Source organism: Vicugna pacos, chromosome 9 (genome assembly GCF_048564905.1).
Source record: "Vicugna pacos chromosome 9, VicPac4, whole genome shotgun sequence".
Taxonomy (NCBI): domain Eukaryota; kingdom Metazoa; phylum Chordata; class Mammalia; order Artiodactyla; family Camelidae; genus Vicugna; species Vicugna pacos.
The window spans coordinates 53,444,095-53,465,038 of record NC_132995.1 but is presented as its reverse complement, the minus strand read 5'-3'; the positions used below and the strand labels follow the sequence as shown (position 1 = coordinate 53,465,038).

Genomic DNA, 20,944 nt, shown 5'->3' with positions numbered 1-20,944 from the left:
GTGTGATTTGCTGTGTCCCGTGTGCCGAAAGATGTGTCTGCTACGCTGTTATAGTTGTCCGTCCATTCAGGGCTCTCTGGAGGACAAGGACATCCCCTAACATAGGAAGTGCTCATTAGGGTTTGTGGAGGGGACCAGTGCCTCCTTCATCCTCGGATCTCAGGTATCTGGCCCCCTACCTGGGAACACTTGCTCTCAGCTCCTTCCTCCACGGTGAAGGCCAAGAACTGATAGTGGCAAAGCAGCAGTCTTCCAGGAAAAGAGAAACAGGGACATGGATGGAAGCTTTCGTGCTGAAATTTCAGGATCAGGTAGGGGAGAAGATTTTAAGCCCCACTTTCCTTGCTTCCAAAAGTCGCCCCATGGAATTGGTTGCAGTAAGAGGATACAGGTTGGGGAAGGATCTGAACCCAAGATTTTCCATGTCTGTGAAACTGATTTACTGGCCTGTGGGACCCCTGCCTGCATTGACGCCCATGGGTCTCCTGGATCTTGGGGAGGGTACCCTACGCTCCTGCTCTCCACAAAGTCTCCCTCGGGTTAGGCAGGCATCACAAGGGGGTCAGTACCTATTTCTCAGTAGGTCCCATTGCTTCAGTTTACTTTGTTCTTTAAAAATTTTTAAATCTTTATTGGGAGAGGGGGCGGAATTAGGTTTGTTGATTGATTGATTGTTGCCAGTTTGTGTTATTGATGCCTGGATGCTCAGGCCTTAACCACGTAGCTCTGCAGTGGGTACAGCTGTTCCTTCCACTGCTGCCTCTTGGTCTTCAGGTTGCTGCTCATTGAGCCTGTGGCGCATGGCACATATTTTCTTGGGCCACAGATCCAGGGGCTTGTACATTTTGCTGTCGTAGAATTTCCTGAGGTTCTTTTTCTGAGTCTGGTTAATGACGGTGAGAACATGAGCAATGGATGTATGAACAACTTGGATCTTGGAGAGCTTAGAAGCCGCGCTGCCTGTTACTTCAGCAATGTGTAGCTGAGACAGGTCCACCTTCAGGTCCTCCTGTTGTTTCAGCAGCTCCTCCTTCTTGATGCAAAGGTCTTGAGCCTTAATCTTGGCCGTGGCTGTACAAGCTGCCGCCATGTTTTTTATTTTAATGGAGGTACTGGGGATTGAGCCCAGGACCTCGTGCATGCCAAGCATGAGCTGTACCATTGAGCTATACCCTCCACCCCACCTAGTTACTTTAAGAATGAGAGAAGAATCGAGAACTGCAGGGCTTGAAGCAACACACTCTTTTGGGCAATCAGTGGATTTCAAATCCAGAGGGGAAGGGCCCCTGGCCTCTGTTCACTGCAGTCATAGCAAGAATGCAGTTTCACCTCAAATGTGGCGCTGCCTCCTTCCAGCCCAGATGAAATCACCCTGACTGCACAGGGTGACTCCTGAGGGCCCAGAAACCTGGGTTTCAGCTGTGTCTGTGCTCTGTTGCTGTGTGGCCTCAGGCAGTTCACTTCCTCTCTCTGAGTCTCAGCTTCCTTGCCTTGCAAGTGAGAGACTGCAGACTCAGGTGCTGCCAGGGGCCAGGGGCTGGATGAAGCAGAGAGCGAGTGAGCCTGGGAGACCCCTGCCCTTCCCACGTGGGGGCCAGGGTTCATGTTTCTAGAGCTGCTGATTTTTCAAGAGAAACCAGAACTTTGGAATTTTTCTTTTTTAATGTTAAGGTTTTGTCATCCTTGCTTTTGTCATTTTAAAGGCTTTTAAAAAAATTACGTTAATTACAACAGTATCTGTGCCCCCAAAAAGGTATTCAAGTCAAAAGTGTACAGCTATCACATGTTCATAAAACATGAAATTTCCAATCGTTACACCCTTGTGCATTCATATTTTTTGGATCAAGCATCTTGAGTGAACTATGGGTTATTAAAAATAAAGACATTTTGTTCTTCTGCTATTTGATAAGTTCCTAGCTGTACATGCTTATCAGGCTAAGGAGAAGGTAGGGCAAGATGGTTGAATCTATTTTCAGATAACTTGTATCTATGAATAAAGTGTCTACATTATAGATCCTATATGTATCCAGCACTAGATACTTGGGTTTAAATGTGGTAATTCTTTCCCAATCCCTTGCCCTGTAGGAGAGAGACAGATTGGCTGCTCAAACTTCATTTCTTAGGTATCATCAGAGATTGATTGACTGGCTTTGTTGCCTTTTCAGGAATGTGATAATCAGGGCATATTCTGTTGTATGTACCCTTGAGTCTTTGATCCTAAGACCACCCCTGAAATTATTTAGGTTATTTGCATGAACATGATAAACTTCTTGAGAAACTTTTTCCCCCCTTTGGCGGGATGGTGTCTTGCTGCAGGTAACTAATGAAGGAGTGGTCAACCACAGAGTCTTAAAGAAATAAGAAATTCTGTACCACCTGAAAGTGGTTCTTATTGGTGCCTTCATTTAGAAGAGCACTCTTTAAGATTAAAGGGAAATGTTTTCTGATAAAATAACAAATTTCATTTAGTACAGGTTCTTAGTAGAAAATAATGACAAATTGAGTATTGTTTGTAAAAGAGTAACATCAAATCGGCTAGAGATAAATGTATCATGTTTTAAATTAGGTTTTGTGAGTAGACAGATTAAAATTCTATTTTATTTTTCAGCAGCATAACGATTTATTGAAATTGATGAGTAAACAAATCATTTTTTAAAATACCTTTATTGTGGTATAATTCCTGTACAGTGAGCTACACATTTCAAATGTACACAAAATTCTATTTTAAATATATTTATAAAATAAATACTTTGTATTCAAAATAAGTGTATAGCTATCAACTACACTTCAATAAAAGACAGATAAAAAAGAAGGAAAAAAGTGCACAGCTAGATGGATTTTTGAAAACTGAACACACAGTTCAGTTCAGCACCCACATCAAGACACAGAGCACACCTGCTCTGAAATCCCACCTGCCCACCAACCTCCTCTATCGCTGCCTCAGTGTCTTCCACATCCCCAGAGGTGACCACTGTCCCAGACCTCTAACACTGGACGTCTGCTTTGTTGGTTTGTACTAGCACTTTACATCTGGGTATATATATATATATATTTTTTTTTTTGAGCAAGATTTTTATTAGTGAAGTAAAAAAAATAGTAGATAGTACACTCCTGAGAATTGAGAGCAGGCCAATCCAAGAGAGAAAAAATGGCCCATCTGGGTATACTTCTGTACTGTATTTTGTGGTGTGAATGCACCACACTTGATTGCATCTTTGTACTGTGGTGGGCATTTGGGTGGTTTCATGTGTGGAACTAGAATGAAGAGGCTGCTATGGATATTTTAGACTGCACCTCTTGGTTCACACGCGAACGCATTTCTTTCTAATCCGTTCCAGGAGTGGAATTGCTGGGTCAGAGGAGGGCAAGTGTTCAGAGAAAGATGAATGTGATCTGAATTCTCCCTACTTCCTAGCGACAGAAAGCAATGAATATTTGTTTAAATGAGGATTCAGCCAAGTTAAACATTTTTCAGGCAGATGAGGCCTGCCGGCAGCCACTTCATAAACTCTAGGCTGGGCTGGGCCTGACAGTCTGTGTCACCCCTCCTCGTCTGCAATGAGCTTTCATCTGTGTTTTGTCTTTATTTCCTTTTCCCCCCAATTTATTTATTTAAATGGAGGTCCTGGGGATTGAACCCAGGACCTCATGCATGCTAAGTGCACATTCTACCACTGAGCTCTTACCCGCTCCCCCACTTAGTGTTTCGTCTTGCTTCTTAAATTTGTATAACATTTTTCATTATAAAAGAACTATAACTGTTACAGAAAATTCAGAAAATGGAGAAAAGTAAAAAAAAAAAAATCCCCAAGGGTTCATTCCCCTAAAGCAAAAAGAGTAGTATAGTTGTATACTGTGTTCTGGTGCTTTTTTCCCTGTGGATATGTGTCTTTTTTTCTTTGAAATTTGCAATATTGCTCTGCCTAAATTATATGGTCTGCCTTCTTAACTCCATCATAAGCATTTGCATGTTATTACAGGGTCTTCCTATCCAACCATGGTTGGTTTTAGATTCATTTAATGTTCTGGGTGGAGAGAAAACAATTCCAGTCTCTATTTTTAGATTTATCATTATATCTATAAATAAAAGGGCTGCTGGTAAGAGAGCTCAGTCTCCTGTAATAACAAGGCTTTATTCCAGGCTCATAGGAAAGTGGTTTTAAGAACGTGAAATCTGCAGCCCTACTACTTGGGTTCAGAATCCTAGTTGTCCTGATTCCCCACTACGTGACTGCTCCAGGCCTCAGTTTGCCTTATCTGGAAAATGGGAACAATGACCAGTGTTTGCCTGGTACTTTGGTGTGAGAATTACATGAGGCACATGCTTAGAACAGGGTTTGGTGCTTTGTAAGCATATAGCAAGGGCTAGCTATTTCTTCTTTGCTACAAAGAACTGTTTTTTAATGTGTACTTTTCCACATGTAAAACTAATACTTGTTCATTATAGAAACTTAGGAATACTTAGAACCCTGCTAGGAACATTTATGTGTATATTTTGCCAGTCTGGTGTTAGTGTTTATGTAACGTGTGCATATCTACTCAAGGTCAGAATCACAACATCAGGGTTGTTTTGTGCCCTGTTTCTCAGTCACCCCATATTTCTTTCTCTGTCATTGCTGGGAGCTGGTTTCCATGGGCCTCTCAGGTTTCTACATGTCTTCAAGCAGAAGCCTTGACCCTCTGTTCAGGATGTTTGTAGAACAGTGATCAGACAGGGTGCTTCCCTGCAAGCAAAGGGCAAGTTGTTTTCTGCTCACTATAATAGGGTCTCTTCCAGGACCAGGTCAGGCAGGCTTCCTGCCCAGTGGAAGAGATTTGGGTTCCCTAAGCCCACGGTTTCTCAGGGGAAGATCATGCATTGTGTACAGCTTCACTTCGCCCCGTGGCATCTGCAGACTTGAGGCTTATGCCGCCTGCTGTGCTACGAGTGATAAAGTCCTTTGTCTCTGATCCAGGAGTCTCCTGTCTCCTCCAGCAGCTATGAAACTGGCAGGCCACCTTGTGGGCTTGCACCTTAGGAGCAGTCTCTGCTCATTCACAGGCCTTGAGAGTCATTCCACGGTCTTCTCCAGCTTGATTTCCAGTGGCCACGTGGTAGTCCCTCGTTTTACTTTTCCATCACTCTTTGGACCAGTCTCCCATCACCGGAAAAATAGGTTATTTTACATTTTTTCACTATTTTAAACAATGTTGCAGTCCTGGAGCTAAGCTTTGCTGTCCTGCGACTGTTTCTGTACCGTAAGTAGAAATTCCGAGGAATAAAAGGACACTGAGGTTGGTGTATCATTACACCCTTTGTAGGTTGAGACCTAACTGATCCCGAGCCCCTGGGGTTTTCTCTGAACCAGATCCTGAGCTCTTTGAGGGCAGGAACATCCTCATCCTTGAGTCTCTAGTACCAAGCACATAATAGGTGCTCATCCAATATTAGTTGGACCCAAACAGGGACACAAATAAAGTCAAAGAGAATGCCACTGCACCATATTTCATGGCGTTGAACCTGCCGGTTCTCGCTCATCACCACAGCCCTCCAAGAGATAGTCTGAATGTCACAAAATCACATTTAGTGTAAGGAGATAAGAGACAAAGGAAACCTAGGACTTGGGGGCGGCACTAAGGGAGGGGCCTGAATCAGCTCCTTAACTCCCTAAATCATCCCCACAGTGAGCTCCTGGGAAAGGTTATTCTAATGTCTTACATTTACTTTCTATTGAGATACAGTATCTACAGAGAAGTGTACACATTAGAAGTGTACGGCTCCACGAATGCTCACGCCCTGAACACAACCACAGGATCAGCACTAAGCTCAAGAAACCCACCGTGACCAGCCCCCCAGACCCCCTTGCGCCCCGTTGGACTTCCCCCACAAAAGTAAGTACTATCCTGCCTTCTGGCAGCAGAGATGCAGTGTCTTGCTTTTATACGTGGACTCGCACACACCGTGTCTTCCTTTGTGTCTGGTTCCTGTCCCTCAGCGTTATGTCTGTGGGGTCCAGCCCTGCTGTCATGTGTGCTTGCAAGTCATTCTTCTGTGTGGGTCCTGTCATCCAGAAAGACCTCGTTTGTTTAAGGATGCTACTGTTGATGGGCACTTGGGTATGATATTTTCAAGGGGGAGTTCTTGTGAGCAGTGTTGCAAAGAATATTCTAGTACAAGTGATTACACAGGTAGGTGATCCTGTTAGGTGTACCACTGAGGAGTGGAATTGCTGGCTTATGGTGTACATCTGTGTTCAGCTTTGTTGATACTCCCAAATGGTTAGAAACTGTTTATTCAATGAATGACTTTGTTGAATCAAAGAATCAGGGTGATGGATAAATCAGACTAATTCTTACCATCAGGGCTAGCCTCACAAGCAAATGGCTCTGTGCTCAGATGGGCCTGGGCTTGGGATTTAATGCTCTGCAGGAGCCTTCTCGAAATTAAAAAAAAAAATTAAATAAAAAAAATTTTACATGGAAGTATAGTTGATTTACAATGTTGTGTTAATTTCTGGTGTACAGCATAGAGATTCAGTTACACATTATAGGTGATTACATGTTATTGACTTGAAATTCTTAATTTCTCTCTGCCTTTGTGTTTTGTAAGTGACGTGTGAGGGACAGCGGAGCATATGCTGGGGGCTGGGTGGTCCTGCCTGCTGCCATCTCCCTGCTTCCTGGGATGAGTTTTCAGCCACCTGCTCCATTGCCCCCTCCTCCCCCTGTAATCACTGCTGTTCTCCACCTACTCGTCCCCAGAGCATCCTGTGTCTGAGGGAGCATGTCATTAAATAACAAATGAAAAACACCGGACAGGTTGAGAGAGAGAGAGGAGAGGGAAAGGGGGAAAAAAAGGATTTTTCTGCACATTTTCATGTTGCCTGGGCCCACAGATGATATAGCAGCCCCAGTGAGAGTTTTATCTCATGCTCACTGTGGCCCAGGCCCTCAGTCAGCACTTTACACACATGGTCACATTTAACCTCTCAGCACCTGTGTGAAATCAGCATTACTGTCATCATCTCCTTTTTGCAGACAAGGACCTTTGAAGGAACCCTCCTGAGTGGGAGCCAGAAAGTGGGCCTTGAGCAGGTTTGAAGGCAACTCTGTCAGCCCCCAAAGCCCATGCTTGTCGACCCCCAGGAACCCAGCCTCCCTGCAGGAGCCTGGAGGGTCCAGGGGAGCTCTGCAGTGTGTGGCCGTGGATGGGGAGTTGCCGTTTCAGAGCGTGGAAGGCTTCATGAAATGATCATGAGGTCGCGATTCATACTGCAAGAGAGGTCGGGTAGGGGCGCCTTGCCAGACACAAGGCTTTTGTTCCCAGTGCGGATTGCGGGGGCACTTTCCTCATAATCGTCTCAGAGAGGAAGGAAGCAAAGATTTATCTCCCAGAGTCTAATTAACTTCCTTTGGGGAGGCCAGTATCTGTCCCACGCAGGACTCTGAGTGCCCCCCAGAGAATGCTTTGCAATGATTCACTGAGGGTCAGACTTTGAAGGGCCAAAGATACACAGTTTGCTTACAGAGTCTTCGAAAATATACGTTCTTGTGTATATGTGTGTGTGTGTGTGTGTGTATAGCTTCTTTCCAGACCAGCCATTCCCCAGATATCTGTATTGTTTACACTCCCTGCCTCTTTGTGAAGTTCTTTTTGTTTCGGTTTGTTTTTAAACAGGAGAAGAAAGAAAGTGACCAGAGGGGATAGGATTTGCCCAAATCAATAGCTCAGCTGGAAATGGATTCAGGGTCAGAGGTCCCCTAATCAATCACCAGATGGGTTTTGAGGGGCTTCTGCCTAGAAGGGAAGTTCATGGGAGAGTGAGCACGAGGTGGTTAAGCCATAAATTCTGGGCCGCTGCAGCCCGGGGGCTGCTGACCGCGTGTCACGGGAAGTTTCAGGGCAGACTCATTTCTTGCCAACTGCTGACTCTGTTTTCTGCTTTCTGGAAGCTGTGGGACCCTGCCCCCCTGGGCCAGCACTGATTGCACCAAGGCTGGACACCTGATCCAGGCTGGACCAGTCAGCATCTCTGCCCTGTCAAACTGCTGTCAGGACTGATCCTGAAACAGAGGAGATGAAGTCGGGTGGGGCCGGCAGCCATGATGTCTTGTCCACAGTCTTACCTTTGGGTTCTCTGGGACACCCCCTTGACTTGCCCATAAATCTCCTTTGGTAATTCAAGTTTCTAGAATGGCTTTATGCAGGTCCAGCCACATAAGGCATGGGGCTCAATGCAAATGGAAACCATAGGGCCCCAGGTTCAAACATTTTTAAGAATTTCAAGGTGGTGACAGCAGAGCGTGAAACCAAGTCAGGGCCCTGCAAAGCCAGGTCCTGTGGATGGTAAGGTTGCAGGCCCACGGAGCCGCCCTGGGTCTGTGTTACCTGCAACCTAAAGAGACCTGAGCAAGACAGACAGACCGGGCTGGAAAGGTGGTCTTCTGTCTTCCCATCTGAAGGAAATGTGTTTCAGAATTCTTCCCAGAACTTTATCAGAGGGGGCAGTCACAGGCCAGGAGACCAGAAAGGACAGAAAAAGTCCAGGAAGACTGAATAAATGCAGGAAAAGCCATTCCCAGGGCAGACAGAGAGCCCTGGGGTGGGGTGGGACTGGGAGCAGACTCCTTTAAATTCTGGCTGCCAGTCAAGTGCGGACCGAGCCCAGGGTCCAGGGAGGAAGGCTCCGAGGGCAGAGCAGTGCAGCCTAGGTGTTACCTTAGACTCCTTAATCAACAGAAATTGATAAGAGGCCAGGCAAGGAGTTCAGGCAAGGCTTTACTGGGACTTGGCTGCAAGACAGTGAAAGCAAGTAACAGGTTCCCGTGCTCCCTCCTCAAGTGACAGGAGGTGGGGGAGCAAACTGGTTCCTTAAATGGGGTAACAACAGGGGCAGTTCTGTGGGTTGGGCTGGAGTGGGTGCTTAGGTGGTCTGCCCATCCCCTTGGTGGTGCTGTGTGCAGGGATCATGTGCGGTCCCCTGCTTTTGCTCCTGACACCTCAGAAACGGCCATCGATTTGTGGCCTTTTTGTATCTCATTGTTCCTATTGCCCTGACTGCGCATGTGTGTAGTTATTTTCAGTCCCTCATAGTTTCTTTGTAGACATTTGTCCAGGTGCAAGCACTCCAGTAAAGGATCCCAGGTGCCAGCCTGTCTTACCAGGAGCCCCAAAGGGACCACAACTGTGCATAACAGTGAAGAAGGGGGTCTGGACCAGATCAGAGCAAAGGGAGAGAATGTTCCCTTTGCCCAGTGCAGCCAAGGGGCCCCATCAGCAGTGCAGACAGTGGGGGCTGCAAAGCACCGTGGGCACCTCTCAGTGCACCTGCACATCTGTGCTTCGGTGTCTGTTGTTACGTTTATTTAACTGAGGAATTTACTGAGTTCTCTACTCATTCTCCATGAGTTCAAGTATTCCATCTAAACCCCGCAAAGGCCCATCTCCAAATGCCATCACATTGGACATTAAGGCTTCAACATACAGATTTTGAGGGGACACAAACATTCAGGCCATCACATCCAGCTGTGGGTCTTTCTCTTATGAGCTGGCTGTGTAGCCTGACTCCGTTGTTATAAATACATCTTCACCGTGGCTGAGACCTGTGAGTTCTTCCAGTGAGTATCTGAATGTTGGCGTGGTCTTGGGAACACTCCCCACCGCAATGAGTGTGTGTGATTTCTTGCTTTTTGTTCCTGGAAGGTAGTTACATTACTTTCCCAAGGAACAAATAAATATGCTTTAAATTTTTGTCAAACGAAGCTGCAGCCATGATGTTTTTTCAGCAGCAAGATCACGTTGTTGGTGCATCACCTGCAGTGACAGTTTCCAGCAGCTGCTCCATTGCATGGCTTCATTCCCACTTCTGGCCCTTGGCTCTGGCAAACTTCCCTGATGCTGAGGTTGTCAGAACCTATGCCCACCTCTCCTCTTGCTGCTGCAGCTGGGAAGCTGCAGGGGTGTCCTGGAGTGAGGCCTTACCTCTCGAAGGGCACCAGTTTGCAGGCAACAAGAAACCAGGACTCCCCAGTATAGGAGGAGGTTGTGAGCAGCCAGGGAGAACACTTCCAGGAAACGCACCATGGTCCTCAGTCGCTCCTGGGGAATTCCTCTCCTGAATGCTGAGGCGACGGGCCATTCTTTTCTGGAAAGGTCACAGTTTGCATTACATTCACTGTCTCATGACTGTCCTGGCTGCGGCAGTGAATGAGAGAATCAAATGGAGTGATTTCAGCAAGCAGAGAGGGCAAAAGGACGCGGAGCCAAAAGTGCAAACCCGGCAGCCCAGATTGCTCAGAAATGTGCAAGGTGGTAACATTTCTGTGTCTCTTTGTTCGAGTTCTGGCTTGTCTGCTTGGAGAGCACATTTCCCAACTGGTCCCCGGGGAGATGCTGCCTCTCCTGGCCTGTGGAAGTGAGAGCAAGCCCAGAGGTGGTTCTTAGAAACACAACCACACAAGACTAGGATCCCAAACCGTGCAGGTTGAGTGACATGGCAGGGGGGCTGAGTGGCTAGAACACGGGCTGGGGCACCAGACGGACTTAGTCCCCACTGTCTGCCTCGGCCACAGTGAACTAGGACAAATCATGGGACCTCTCTGAACGTCTGTTTCCTCATCTGCAACGTGGTGACAGTAGTTTCTACTTCACTCTGAGGGTCACTGTAAGGATGAGATGCAATTGTGTATATAAGGTGCAGATTTGGGGCAACTGTTGTTAATTGCTGTCTTCTCAGGGTGCATGGTGATCACATGTTGGGGGAGGGTGGGGTTCCTACCTTCCTATGGGCAGAAAAGAAAAGGAACTAACTTTTCTTGAAGTCAATAATGTCATAGAAACTTTACATTTTATTTACTCTAAACGAGAATCCTGAGAGGCTGGGCAGGGCTTTTCAAAATGTACCGTGCGCACAGATTCCCTGGAGGGTGTTGTTGAGCTGTAGGGTCTGATTCAGCAAGTCTTGGGGTGAGGGCTGAGATGCTGCATTTCTAACAGTCTCAGACCATGCTGCTGTTGGTCCGTGACCACACTTTCCTGCGGCCTGGCCCGATCTCCCCCCTCCCTTCTGTCCATCTCCTCAGGCCCATCTCTCAGGTCTTGGCTCAACTCTGCTTCCTTTGGGAAGCCCCCACCCTCCCTGGCCTTTCCTTCTATGACACTTCCTCCTGTCCCTGTTATAGTCTCCTACATAGCACGTGAGCTTAAGTGATTATGTATAGGATCCCTGTATGATGGTGTCTGTCCATTTAGAATGTCCTGGTATCAGTAACTATGCTGAATGTCTGCCGGTACTTAGCAATGTGCCTGGTCTATCATTGGTCCTCCAGAAACATTTGTTGAATAAATGAATGAATGAATGAGACCTAAGGGGTCTAGCTCTCCTTAGACCCCTTCAGTATCCAGCTCCTGAACCTTACAACTCACAGTGTGAACCCAGGGAGGAGCTCACATCTGGGGCTCTGGTGTTGAAATGAGAGAAATTATCCACGGACACAGTTGTGACCCTTTGTGACTTTTTAAAAGTCATAGTCATCATAAGCCCCTTGGTCCACACATGGGCATCACTGAGTCAGCCTGGACAACTCTCATCTGGGACTGCATTATCCCCTGAAAATTCACTCTGACTTCCAGAGAGTGATGAAGTGCCAGTGGTGGAGGAGGAGGAGGTGGTGGTGTGGTTTGGCGGGAGTGTGGAATTGAGCAGAAACACGGGAATAACTCTGTTCACCTCTGTTGTGCTTAAGAGGGGCTGAGCGCTGTTCTGAGTGCCCCCACTCACTTGGTGCCCATTGTACGAGGGAGGTACTGCCATCCCCACTTTCCACATGGGGAAACTGAGGCCAGTTAAAGAGCGGACACAGGGCATGTGGCTAGTGGATCTGCAGAGCGTGGCTACTTGGCCGCCTCTCTTTAACTGGAAGCTCTGCTGTCTGGTTGACGGTGCATCATAAGAGCTGTTCCATGCTACAGGACAAGGGGACAAGGTCTGTCCTTAAATTCAGTGCATTTGGATCCTGTTCATGAGCCAAACCTGCTTCTCTTTGTGTTTCCTTTCTGTTCTCTGTAGCTGAGGGCAGCAGTTAAGGTGACTGATTCCAGAATCCAATGCCTGTGTGTAAATCCCAGCTCCGACATCCTTGTGTGATTTTGAGGAAGTCAGTTACCTTTCTGTGCCTTGGTTTCCTCCGATGTAATACGTGACTAATGCCTGAACCTGCCTCAGAATTGTGCAGATGATCAAATGAATCACTGCCGGTGAAGGGATCAGAACAGTGCCTGGGAGGTTGTAAGCGTGGTTTGTGTGCTTGGTGTTATTATATTTTAAAATAATGACAAATCTCTATTTGCTCGAAGAACAGATCTTTGTTGGAAAATTCTTTTGATTGGTTTCTGGGTGGCCAGACAAACAGTCCTCTCTGTTTAGAACGAGGGGCCCCGGTCCAGCCCTGTCCCCAACCTTTTTAGCTGTGTGACGTTGGGCAAGTCCTTAGACCTTTCTGAGCGTCTGTTCTCCCAAAAGTGCAATCAGAGGTCATCCTCCCCATTAGATTCCTGCGAGCAGTCAGAGAAATTCTGGATCAGAAGCCAGGGGCTGGACATGAGGGTCTCTTCCTGGGAACCAGTCATCTAATAAGACAAACACGATATTGGACAGGGACTTGTGTTTCTCTGAGTGGGGCATGTGCACCATTGAAGAGCCCCTGGGTCATTACTCTTACAGCCTCAAAAGCTGCAGCCGCTGTCTTTTCCTCTTTTCCACCTCTTGGGTGGCCGAGGGGCTGGAATCCTCATCTCCACAGTGGGGTTGGTGGGTGTTGGAGGACCATCAGGAACCCTAAGTCCTGACAACGAAGGCAAAGTCCCCACGGGGCTCCAAGCTGAGGCTTCCACTGTGCATGTGCTGGGGCATGGTCCGCCAGCCTCACCCTGGGTGTCACAAGGCTTTCGCGTGCCAGAGGTGCTGGACTGTCTGGGGCAGCCTCTTGGACTGGAGGGGCTGGTGGAGCTGGCAAGGGTGGCTTGTGCTTTCTGAGGGGGATTTGCATGGAATGTACTGACCCTCCTAGCTTGGCTGGTGCGGCTGAAGGAAAGATGGAGGTAGGGGCCGCAGGGGTGGCACGTGCCTGCAGGGAGGCGAGGAAGGAGTTTGGGGAGGAGCAGGAGAGGGGAAACTGTCCCCTAACCTGGGGTTGAAACTTACCTGCACACAAGACCAGGGCCTGCCCACCAGCTCCTGTTGTCATTTCCAGTCCAAGGATGGGCCGGGGAGAGGGGGTGATGGGGGCCAGAGCTAATCACTCAAGGGGGCACCTCTGAGACAGAGCTCTTCAAAGTGTGATCAGGGAACCACTGTCTGCTCCCGAGGAGCCTTCCTTAGGTTCTTCTGGGCAAATGGTCTGCAATTCTCTGGACTTTCATCTTTATGTAAAGTAGGAGATGCTTAGCTGTAACTCAGAAAGCGAGTGTAGTATCATTAAGTTGGTGTCCATGGGCTGGGGAAAATATTAACAGAAAGTATGCACATCCTTCTCCACGCTTCCAAGTGGGACTGGTGGCAGGACAGATTGGCACACTTTATGGCTCTGATCAGGGAAGTGGGTAAACATTTATACAAGAAAAGGGCATGGTGAAGAGTTGCAGGAAAGGAGACCAGATCTTCAAGGGGAAGGAAGGGTGGGAAAGAGGAGAGAGCAAGGGGTGCCAGGGAGAGAGAGGGATGCAGTCAGATGCTGCTTGGAATGGGACTTTGGAGAGACAGATGAGCACAGAGGACATTTGTTATGTTGTGGCCACTGGTGTCTCGAATCCCATTCCTGGTTGGGGAGACACACCCACCAGATGAGTCCTGAACTAGAAGCCAAGTTGAACTCTGTACCAATTCACATCCCATGGGAAGCAGATGCCTGGTTGGAATTCAATGTGCAAGAAACCTACTGGGTGGGAAGCCCGTGATGGGTGGGGGAGAGGGAGCAGGAGGGGAGAACCTTCTGCCCACGGTGTGGGTCTGACACCCAGGAAAGGGGAAGCAGAAAGAAGGAGGGTTGGGTGGGAAGAGGTTCAGTCTGCCAGGCAGCAAGGAGGGAGTCTCAGAGCGAAGGTAAGTTGATGGAGGAACCCCACATAGGGCCAGAACAGCCTGTTCCTCCAGCTCTGTCCTTGGTTGGGAGCAGGGAGGCTGCCAGGTTCTCTCTTGGAAGGAGATCTGAGCAATGCAGCCCCCTGGCCACTGCAAACCTGAGAGCATGGACAGAGTAGCCCCAAAGAGGATGGGTTCTGGAGGCAAAGGTCCACTGCATGAGCCAGGTTTACAAGGTGAGAAGGGGTCTCAGGTTGAGGGCTGCAGGGGGCACCAAGGGATGGAGGCAGAAGCACAGCTTCTGATGCCACTGTTGTTTCAAATAGGCGGCCACGTGGGCTACCACCTTGCCCTGCAGTTCTTAAAGATGGCTCTGGGTGCCACAAGGCCTCACATCCTCCCGTAAAGCCCAGCCAGGACGGCAACAGCTGATGATGGCACACCTGTGGTTCCAAGGCTGGTGTGCGCTGGAACCCTGGGTACCTGAGCCCGTCTCCCCGAGCTTCCTTTCAGGTGACCTCCAGCGCCCGAGCCCCGAGGCCTGGGGACACTTAAATTCAGTGGGTGTCATCAAACCAACTCCCAGATCCTTTAGTGTCGGATGTTAGATGTTTCAAACAGCACTGCTGGAGGAACATCCTTTTCTTTGGGGCTGGATTGTTCCTTGGTGGCCTCTCATGGGTATTGGTGCCCCAGTTTATTCTGTGAAATTTGCAGGCTGGTGGGTGGGGCCCCATCTCAAGGCCACACCCTCACCCCTGGGGGAAGAGCGTCACCTGGCAGCCCCTCTCTGGCCCTCGTTTTCTCAGTAGGCATCAGAAGCCACTGGTGTTGTAACTGAAGCTGTCAGCACCTGCCTGGGTGGACGCAGCCTCCTCCACCAGCTGTCAGGGACTGAAATCTCTTAAAGGAGAACACAGCCTTTTTTCCTCCCAGATGAGAGTGGACACTTAAACATAAAACCTCCAGAGAAGAGAGGAGTATATACTCATAGGTGTAAGCCACAAAGCAGACCTGTGGTGGGGGGACCCAAAAAAAAGCTAGGTCTCAGCCCTCATGCCGGACCCCTGTGCGTGATCTGATTTGGAAGTAGAATCTTTGCAGATGTAATTAAGGATCTCAAGATGAGCTCATCCTGGATTAGGGCCTTAAATCTAATGACTGGTGTCCTGATCAGAGACAGAAGGCACAGCCTCAGAGAAAGCCGGGTGATGACGGAGGCAGAGATGAGTCTATAAGTTCCCTAGTGCCAAGGAGCGCTGGCAGCCACTAGTAGCTAGAGAGGCCTGAGATGGACTGTCCCTCAGCCCAGAGGGAACCCACCCTGCCAACACCTTGGTTTTGGACCCTGACCTCTGGGGCTGTGAGAGAAAACATTGTTGTTTCAGCCTCACCTTCTCCCACCCCACCCCCAGTTTCTGGTGCTTGATTAGAAAAACACCAGGAAATAATACAAGACCTATTCACGAAAAATCAAGCTCCCACATTGGAGGAGGACAGCTAACACCTGTGTATAACGAGGGTGGGGCAGAGAGGGCTGGGAGGCACAAGTCTGAAAGGCCACACGTGTTAACAGTGTCTCTGTGCCTTGCTTTTAAGGGACCAAGTATAGGCTGGGCGATACCTAGTCACCTGGGGATCTTGTTAAAATGCAGATCCTGACTCAGTAGCTAGGCAGTGGGTGGCGGGGAGGTGTGCGGGGGGATGAGATCCTGCATTTCTTTTTTTTTTTTTTAATTTTTTTTTATTGAGTTATAGTCATTTTACAATGTTGTGTCAAATTCCAGTGTAGAGCACAATTTTTCAGTTATTCATGAATATACATACATTCATTGTCACATTCTCTTTTGCTGTGAGCCGCCACAAGATCCTGTATACATTTCCCTGTGCTACACAGTACAATCTTGTTTTGGCAACCACAAGTTTGTATTCTATGTCTGTGAGTTTGTTTTGGTTCTGTATTTATGTTTTATTTTTTTTTTTTGGATTCCACATATGAGCGATCTCATATGGTATTTCTCTTTCTGACTTACTTCACTTAGAATGACATTCTCCAGGAGCATCCATGTTGCTGCAAATGGCGCTATGTTGTCAGTTTCTATGGCTGAATAGTATTCCATTGTATAAATATACCACCTCTTCTTTATCCAGTCATCTGTTGATGGACATTTAGGCTGTTTCCATGTCTTGGTTATTGTAAATAGTGCTGCTATGAACATTGGGATGCAGGTGTCATTTTGAAGTAGGGTTCCTTCTGGGTATATCCCTAGTAGCGGGATTCCTGAGTCATATGGTAAGTCTATTCCTAGTCTTTTGAGAAATCTCCATGCTGTTTTCCACAATGGCTGCACCAAACTGCATTCCCACCAGCAATGTAGGAGAGTTCCCTTTTCTCCACAGCCTCTCCAGCATTTGTCATTTGTGGATGTTTGAATGATGGCCATTCTGACTGGTGTGAGGTGATAGCTCATTGTAGTTTTGATTTGCATTTCTCTGATAATTAGTGATATTGATCATTTGTATGTCTTCCTTGGAGAATTGCTTGTTTAGATCTTCTGCCCATTTTTGGATTGAGTTGTTTGTTTTTTTCTTATTAAGTCGTATGAGCTGCTTATATATTCTAGAGATCAAGCCTTTGTCAGTTTCATTTGCAAAAATTTTCTCCCATTCTGTAGGTTGTCATTTTGTTTTACTTATGGTTTCCTTTGCTGTGCAGAAGCTTGTAAGTTTCATTAGGTCCCATTTGTTTATTCTTGCTTTTATTTCTATTGTTTGGGTAGGCTGTTCTAGGAGAACGTTTTTGAGATGTATGTGAGATAATGTTTTGCCTGTATTTTCTTCTAGCAGATTTATTGTATCTTGTCTTATGTTTAGGTCTTTGATCCATTTTAAGTTTATTTTTGTGTATGGTGTAAGGGAGTGTTCTAGCTTCATTGATTTACATGCAGGTGTCCAGTTTTCCCAACACCATTTACTGAAGAGACTGTCTTTATTCCATTGTATATTCTTGCCTCCTTTGTCGAAGATTAGTTGACCAGAAGTTTGTGGGTTCATTTCTGGGCTCTCTATTCTGTTCCATTAGTCCATATGTCTGTTTTTGTACCAATACCATGCTGTCTTGATGACTGTAGCTCTATAGTATTGTCTGAAGTCTGGGAGAGATATTCCTCCAGCCTCTTTCTTTTTCTTCAGTAGTGCTTTGGCAAGTCTAGGTCTTTTGTGGTTCCATATAAATTTTATTATGATTTTTTTCTAGTTCTGTGAAATATGTCCTGGGTAATTTGATAGGGATTGCATTAAATCTGTAGACTGCCTTGGGCAGTATGACCATTTTAACAATATTGATTCTTCCAATCCAGGAGCATGAGGTATCTTTCCATTTTTTAAGTCTTCTTTAATTTCCTTAATCAGTGTTTTATAGTTTTCCGTGTATGAGTCTTTCACCTCGTTGGTTAGATTGACTCCTAGGTATTTTATTACTTTGGGTGCTATTTTAAAGAGGATTGTTTCTAAGATCCTGCATTTCTAACAGGCTCCCAGGCAGTGTTGCAGACCTGAGAACCACACTCTGAGCAGTGAGACACAGGATGCTGTGTCTGTGACTGCTCCCTGGACCACATGTGCTGGGGCCTCCTGGAATGCTCAGGAAGAATGGAGGTGTCCCAGGCACCATTCCTGATCTACAGAGTCACTCTCTGGGATCATGGCCTGCACCAGCGTGTTTAACCACTTCCCCAGGAGAGCCTTACAACTGCTGAATTTAAAGTGCACAGGACCATGTGGGTTTCTGGGGTATGCTGGGCTGGGAAGATAGTGGCCCTATGCTGGGGGAGTCTGAGTGTCTTTCTTATTGAGGCAGGGAAAAAAAGCATCTGCATTAAAAAAATTTTTATTTTGGTAGGGGGAAGTAATTAGGTTTTTTAATTTATTGGTTTAATGGAGGTACTGGGGATTGAACCCAGGACCTTATGCATGCTAAGAATGGGCGTTACCTCCTCCCTTTCATTCTTTTTTATGGCTGAGTAATATTCCATTGTGTGTACGTGTGTATGTGTGTGTGTACACAAATATACATATACAGGCATTACTTTTTTTTTAAAACATCTTTAGTCATTAAATAAGCAAGCAACTCTAATCAGCCCCTTGGTGTTTTTAATTAGTCCATGAAATCCACAAATGTGGAGACCTCAGTTGGTATAAATGTATACGCACAAGGATGCTTCATGCCACTTCGTACATAAAAGCAAACAATGAGAAGCGAAGGAAGTGCTCACTCACAGGGGATTGGCTTAATCAGTTACATAGTCTCAGACAGCAGCATGTTACCAAAACAGAGACTGTGTGGCTACAGGATGGATTAAGTGGAGGAAGAACAGTTGTACAACTGCCGGTGGCTTCTGGAGTGTGTGCTCAAGGGAAATAGATGGATGTGAGGATGGAGTCAGAGCAGAGCACTGGGAAAATCCCCAAGATGCTTCTGGCCATGGTGGCCTCTGGGGAGCAGGGCTGGGAACAGCAGTGAGGAGATTTCCTTCCTCTCTTGGACTGTTCGCAGTTGTTACTGTGTTCATGTATTAATGTTTGAACCAACAAGTTAATTAACAAGGAAACAAGTTAGATGGAGATGTTGGTTAGGTCAGGAAGGACCACCCGATTTGTGGCCGGTGATGGATTTGGCTTCTTTACACTGATGATTTTTAAACTCCCGTGGCTGGTCCAGATGGAGGCTGTCAAATATACACACAGCTTGGGGCCCACACTTCTCTAAGGCTCTGGTCTCCACTTCAGGCTGAATGGGGATCACCAGGAGAGCTCATTCAAACCCAGCTTTCCGGGCCCCATCCAGAGCCTCTGGAACAGGCCTGCCTGGGGCATCTGTGTTTCTAGTAAGCTCTCAGGTGGTGCTGACCTGCTGGTTGAGGACCTCAGGTGGAGGAGCCCTGCTTTGAGGGCTCCAAGCCTGGTGTTGGGTATTTCTCCCTCCAGATAACTTGCTACCTTTCCCCACAAAGCAGTAGGTAGTAGATGGGGGAGTTACCGGCTGCTGTTATGGGTAACTGGGGAGGCAGAGTGGTGATTCCAGCCTGGGATGCACCAGGAATCCCTCCAGAGTGTTAAAAAACGCCTGCATCTGAGCCCCCATCCCAGACCGGGTAATGTCAGAACCTTTCCTTGTAGGCTTAGTCAGGGGCTGTTTAAAAAACACGGCAGGGAAGCTTTGATTATAGGCTGTGTCTGAAGGTCCTAGGGCTGTTGCAGCAAAGTCCACAAACTGTGGCTTAAACAACAGAAATGGAGCCAGAAGTGTGAACTCAAGTTGGCTCTCAGCAGGATTGGTCCTTCTGATGCCAGCTGGGGAGGATCTGAACCAGGGCTTCTTCCTTGAAGCTGTCTTCTCTCTGTCTTTTCGCATCATCCTCTCTTAATGCATGCCTGTCTAATTTTAAAAATAAGAACACCAGTCGTATTGGATTAGGGGCCACCCCATCCATACCAGTGTGACCTCATCTGCACTAATTACCTCTGCAGTGACCCTATTTCCAAATAAGGTCACATTCTGAGGTCCTAGGGGTTAGGACTTTAGCGTATGAATTTTGAGGGCCACAATTCAATGATAGACTGGGTGTAAAGCTTCCTTCTCAAACTAATGTGCCCACGAATTCTTGGGGACCTTGTGACGATGCAGACAGAGCAGGTCTGGGGCAAGGCCCAGAACTCTGCATTTCTAATCAGAGTCCAGAGAGTGAGGACCAGGTTGTATTAAGGAATTGATGTTAATGACATTGTGATTGGATAAGAAAGTGTCATTCCTTTTTTACAGGATATGTGGGCAGACATAGTTAAGGTTAACATGTCAGGATGACTATCATTTTCTTTCAAATATTCCCATGAACAATAAAGAGGAAATAGGGGCAAATGTTGACAAGTATTAAATCCAGGTGGTAGGTGTAGGAAGGTTTGTTTTGTTAGTCTGCTTTTCCTCATGTTAGAAATTTTTCATAGTAAGAAATTTAAAAAAAGAAAGAAAAGCTTTCCAGGTAAACCTAAGGAGCACCTGGGGGTGAGTGGATGGTTGGATGGAAAGACAGATGGAGGATGCTTGGGCATCAGGCATTGGGTTCCAGGACTGCTCACTGGGAATAATAACTGTGTGCACCAGCATCCTCTGTGTGCACTTGATTTTTCTACCAACTGTTGCTTTTTCCTGTTTGCCTCTGAGTGAGTTCTGGGAGGTGTCAGGAAGAGGGTGGGGTTCTGGGATCGCTTATCTGGATTGACTGCTCTGGAAGCCGGGGACAATTCAGGTTTCTGGGCAACAGTCTTTGCTTCTGTGTCCCCAGCTCTTAGCATAATGCCCAGCACACAACAGGCACTCAATAAATGCACTGAATGAATGAATGAACAATTGTATACTTCCTCTGAAGGCCTGGGCTACTGCAGAGGAGCCAGGCTCAGGGAGATCAGGTGACCCATCCTAAGGGCTGCACTGGGTCTGAACTTCTAAGCCTGTGCTGTCTATTGGAAATAAGTGGCAAGTCTCGTACGTGATTCTTAATGTTCCAGTGGCATGTTTTCAAAGTGAAAAGAAACGGGCGACATTAATCCTGATGATATATTTTGTTTAACCCAACACAGCCAGGATAATATTTCAGCATGTCATCTCTGTTTATGATTACAGAGAGGTAGCACAAGGGGGATCTTTGTGGCGAGGGAAGAGTTCCATATCTTGATTGTGGCAGTGGTTACATGAATATATACATATGATGAGAGGACACAGAATTATGCACACATGTCAGTTTCCTGGTTTTGATTCTATACGATAATTTTGATAGTTACCTAAGATGTCACTGTCTGAAACTGACTGAAGGGTACCTGGAACCTCTGAA

At 47.0% G+C, this 20,944-nt stretch overlaps 1 pseudogene; it reads right to left on the bottom strand.

The window, feature by feature from the left end:
• Positions 1-705: 705 nt before the first annotated feature.
• On the bottom strand, positions 706-1,090 carry LOC102529416 (large ribosomal subunit protein uL29 pseudogene; annotated as a pseudogene).
• Positions 1,091-20,944: the final 19,854 nt, after the last annotated feature.